This window comes from Ammodytes marinus (assembly GCF_949987685.1).
Source record: "Ammodytes marinus genome assembly, chromosome: 2".
Classification (NCBI taxonomy): Eukaryota; Metazoa; Chordata; class Actinopteri; order Uranoscopiformes; family Ammodytidae; genus Ammodytes; species Ammodytes marinus.
The window spans coordinates 25,318,533-25,324,246 of NC_137231.1; positions in this window are offsets into that span (position 1 = coordinate 25,318,533).

Genomic DNA, 5,714 nt, shown 5'->3' on the forward strand with positions numbered 1-5,714 from the left:
GTCTGCCAACAGACGGCTCTTTGAAAGATTTGAGCTGAGATGCTCTTGAGCACTAATTCACAATTGTACATCAAAAGTGAAGGCTGATTTGATTAATTGGTTTCATGTTTCCGAATGCTTTGTGCATTAAGAGCATCTCACCAAGTGTGTTGTGTCTGGGCTATCAGAAACGATAACAATTGGAACAGTTCAGTCGCTTTATACTTGAAGAGTGAATCTGCCATAGCTCTCACCTTTTTATAATTCTATACATTATGAACACAAATATTCAGGAGACGCACAAAACAACTGAAACAATCTTATCCAAAATTATACTATTCCAATTTAAGTGGTAATAGTTTATGATTGTTTTGTATTTTGTTCTTAATTGATTGTAAGGGGTATACTTGCATAAAAATGTCTTGTTTACATACATTACTGTTATTATTTTTTATTAGTGAAATTAATACTTTGGTTTAACTCTTACTTTACTGTACTCCAGGTGGCAGCCGTATGACTATGAGCATCTATAGTGGATAAACAGGCAGATTAGGAGTGCTTTGGGTTTGCAAAGACTAAGAAAAACTGAATTACATGACTGTGGTAGAGTCAATGTTACTAATTATACAAATCCCTACAAGTGAACATCATGTTAATGTAATCAGAGTGCCCCTTATATAAGCCTTTGCCGCCACCTAGTGACCAAATTAAGAACTGTGAAAATTAGCAGTCCTTCATTATCAAGGAATGACATTGATCCCAGGACTGTTGGTGCTAAAATACATTATCATCTAAAAGTGTTAGAATTTTGGCTGAAGTAACATTCTGAACTGAGGACTTTGATATTGTTAATTGAGTATGTATTAGTTTAATGTAGTTTTAACAATGCTGGTTTTAGGTAAATGTAAGTAAAGTATTGCATGCAAGTATTGAGGCAACACCAAACTTCACACCATATTGCAGCTGACAATCACATCATGTCGGCCTTTTGCATCAAGAAAACAGGATGGTGTAAGATGACATCCTCCTTGTCTGAGTGTGACTTTCATACCACCACATTGGCACATTTGAAACTTCACACCACTTCCATTGTTCAAAATGTGCAAGGGAAAACAAACCTTAAGGAGCATCTTTCTTGCCGTGTCAAATCTGTTGTGTGTATTCAGAATGGCCTAGAAAATACTTTGTGGTTTGCCTGAGTTTACAGGAATATGACAAAGAGTTGTTCCATGACATTCCCTTAACCTCAGTGACATGCCACAGCAATTTCTCTTGCGAACGTCAAGTTGCTCTTCTGTGCTTTGTAGCTCTCAGCAGTAAGCATATGTTGAACTTGTCCGACTCTTCATTTACATCCAGGAATATTGCTTTTATGCAATGTGATACAATGTGTGATTCTTTCATGTCTGTCACGGGTACAGTGTATTGAGGCGTCCTGTTGGCTCAGCCATGTGAGATGATTGCATTACAACCACAACAATCGCGGGTTCCAGCCTGGCTTGGGAACTTTGTTGGCGCGTCACCCTTTCACACAGCAGGTGTCAAATATGAAAATCAGTCATGGGACACCATTTAAAGCTATAGGTAGCATACTTTGATGTGGTTCTTCCATTATATTTTAAATGGAAAATATCATGTTTTTTAGCATACTGTGTCCCTGTACTTTAGAATACAATCCCTAACAGTGTGTTTAAGTTAAGTGTTAGCATCTGCCAGTTGTTACCACTGTAGACGAAAGACTTGGCCACAAGCCTGCCTCCAACTTATTACAGACAAGCTTTGTGGAACTTTATTTAAATCTAGGAATGGTGTTTGCCTACTGTTCCTTCACAAATGCTATATGCTGTATCCGGACAGAAAACACTTGAATTTGCACGAGAGTGCATTTTGAATGTGTGTGACTGTGTCACCCATAAGTCTGATGAGGAAGCACATTGCACACAGATGATAACTTTATCTGCAAACCACTGGTTGCCTACTGATGAATTGCATTAAACTTTGCAAAATCTCATTTACATTTGCAAAGAAGTGCAGTCACTCATACTTGTATGCTTCCTTTGTTGGAAATGCACCTGTCCGAATCTAATAAAACATACATCTTTGGTCATGTGAGATTAAGTCACATTACCACAGCGTGTGTGTGTGTGTGTGTGCAGTCATTGACTCGTGAACCCCGAGCCGGCTGGATGTGACTGTCTGGCTCACAATACAACAGGGAAAACCAGGGACTTAGATTCCCATTGGTCAGCAGATGTGTGTGAAAGAGGGATTAGCTCCATGCTGCAGTCCACTCACCCAGTACTGTGGGTGTGTGTTTCTGCATCTGTATTCATATTCATGGAAACATCAATATATTTCTTCCTCCAGAGTGTATGGGACTGAAAGCTCTGGTGACCAAATGTGTGACTCTGAATCACCATCTTTATAATGTTCAAAACTGTATTTACGTGGTTGAGATGTGTGTTTACATCAGAGAGTCAATTGGATTGGGACCTGCATGTATTCCTGGAATGTTTTTCCTAATTGAGGCAATTTAAGAAACTCTTGAGTTTTCATAGCATATTTTAATGAAGTTGAATTGCATAGGTTTGCATTGGCAAAATCAATTTAGTCCACGGTGAATGATATATTGAGAAATCATCAGAACAATACAGGAATACAGTATACAGTACCAAGAGTGGACAACAATGTGATTATATGTACAATGTAAAGCTATAGACCGTCAATAAAAAAAACCTTTGTGACACTTGTCTTCTGACTGTGTCAAACGGGTGTGGATTCATCTCAGTGTGGAAACAAATTTGCAAAAACCCTTCATGCTTCAACATCACAAAATTCCAAATGAAAGACCTCAAAATGAATAGTTTTCAGAGGGACTATTTCTCTGCTTGAGAGTCGTTTCAATGCACTGAACTGGTCCAGATTATGTATTTCTTTTTGGTTGATCATCCAGGGTGAACAGGGGGACTAGTTGTAGAAAGACATGTCGCTGATTAATCTTTAAAATGTAATTAATCATTTCAAGTCATTTTGTTGGAGTGGTGGACCAAATCTTTAATGTCATGTAGAAACCTGGAGAAATATTGAAACCAAAACTTCTTAGAGAGAAAACATTTTTTTTAAATAATTTGGGTAAAAGAAAGGACCCTTTAATAGGAGGGGTAAAAAAAACAAAGGCTTGTCTTGTGATTGGAAGAGGTTTCTAACCTCAAGGTCAACTTCAAATGATTCACGGCCCTCCAAAGGGGATTTCTAATGACGTGCCCACACTGCTCCATTATATTATGGCCTGCTAGGAAAATAGACCGCAGACTTCGCTGTTTCTGAGATCCTTCCTTAGATTGTTCAATATTGTTTAACGTAAGTAATGAGGCTAAAACCCCCTGCACTGTTGTTGGGGAAATAGCGTATACAAATGAAGGAATCCAGTATACTGTTAAAAGGGGATTCAAATGATGTAGTTTGCTTTCAATGAGGGAGATTCCCTGCTTAACCTTTTTTAATTTCTGTTAAACAAAATAGTGGTTCAGTCTCTCAAAGCAACTCTTGTCAACACAAATAAAAAGAAACAATAGGCTTTTTCCAGGAACTGCTCCACCTCAATACCACAAAGAATCCTTGAACTTGCTCATTTTGAATTCTCATTTTGAATGCTCCTGCTCCTTACATGACTTAAAGGGGAATTGTGGCTGCACAAATAGAGGAGTGGGATTAAGGGTCCGGTTGCTGAAAAGAGTTGTACAATGTTCCTTTCAGGCAACCCAAACCTACTGACTCATCTGGACTGACTCATAGTTGAGGGTCTTGGGTCTGTGGGCCTGCCTGCCTCCCAAAATACTCTGGACACTGAGGAGCTAAGCGCATAGGGAAACAAGTAAAGTTACAATTGCATCAGGAATTCTAGCTAACAGGATTTATCTTTTAAGGTTCACATTTGCCTCACAACTCCTTTTAGGGCTTGTGTTCACCGAAGAAGCTCACAGGCGGATTTGAAAGACTTAAGAGTGAGAGAATTAGGCTAAATGAATTAGTTACTGTGGTTGGTACTATGAAAGCCTGATGGTTAGCAATTTATAGGGTTTGCCTATGTTAATAAATATGATTTATGATTTGGCGTGACCTACTCGCAATGACAGAGGTTGATAATGATAAGATAAGATAAGATAGAACTTTATTCATCCTGAAGGAAATTATTTTGCCAGTGTCTTTTAGTACGGATGGTCACCACTTTTCCGTTACACTCGGTACGGGACAATAGCCTTTCAAAGCAATACTAAACTGTGTTCACTTACTAAATGGCCTAATTGCAACCACCAGTGTTGTCTGGTAAACATGGATAAAGGGGTGCTCTGTTGATTTAGCATTGCACTTTGGTAGGCTAACATTTAACTGTGGTGTTTTAAAGGTTAGAGAAGAAGGCTTTTGACTGGAAAGCTGCCGGATCGATCACTGGCCAGTTGGTCTGGCAGCGTTAACATGTCAAATGGAGCAGTGCTTGTCCCTACCTCTCTTGACCACCACTCAGGTGCTCTTGACCAAGGCATTTCACTACCAGCTGCTGCAGTTGAGAGCTGCTCAGTGGCCAATAGATCAGACTGCGGTTGCATTGGATAACTTTAGCTATGTGAGTATAATCACGATACAAAAGACAGTGAATAAGTAATTACAAGTTACTTTTTTAAAGCTAAATCTTAACCCCCAAGCTCAGAAGTCTCTTGATCCTATATTGCAACCAAAAGCATCTTCTCATTTGACCCTCCCTGCCTGGCAAATGCCCACATCTTTCAAATTCCACAACCCTAGTTCACAATGAAGGCTTTCTGTTTCAAATGTATAGCTGCAATGATGTCATCAGGGTTATTTTCTGACTTCCTTTGAGAACCACAGGAGACCTCCTACAACAGTTTTCAAAGTTAGACTTCCTAAACCTAAACTGACCTTTTTGCATAAAATAAATCAGCAGTTTACCTGAAATAACATTGAAATTGTGACCTACATCTTAAATTCTTTGCTTCTTTGAATATTACATCAGAGGTTGTTGTAGCAATTAAGCAACCATCACCAGCTATCTTTCTTTCCAAAATAGCTGTGAATAATGAAATGTCCTGCAGTTCTCTCACTATCCTGTCCATTCACACTGCCAGCGACACATGTTCAAATGAAAGTGCCTTACATCATTGTTTTCCCCCATGCAACGAGGCTTTGGCCATTCTTCTTACAAAAGTCTAATAAAAGACTGTCCATTGTTTGGGCCTGAGTTTATATAGGTTCTTGATATTCTAAATTTCACAAGATATTCCTGTCTCCACCATAGTTCTCTGTTCCACAAATTATTTTGTCATCTGTTGAGTTATGTGTTGTTTGTCTGCTAATGATGTGGCTATAGAATGACTATTACAAGATATTTAAATTAAGGTTTATGGGTGTGGACTTGTTTTGACTGTTAACTGGTTTATTTATTTTAATCTAACGTTTGCTTCCACTTGAACATAGTTTTCAAATTTTTTAAACTTGAGATGCAGTTCCTTTTCAGGTATTGTGCCTTTTCGTAACGATTGAATCCAGGCTACTACTACAGCGAGTGTCCTTGCTTTATCCAGCCAGAAGTTATTGCATAGGCAGCTCCCCTCACACCCTTTTACAATACTTGGGTCAAAGTCAAAGTGTGTATCGGCAGGTAAAGGGAGAACTGTGTCCTTATTCAGAGAGCCTATCCGGTGCGCGTCACCGTTGAC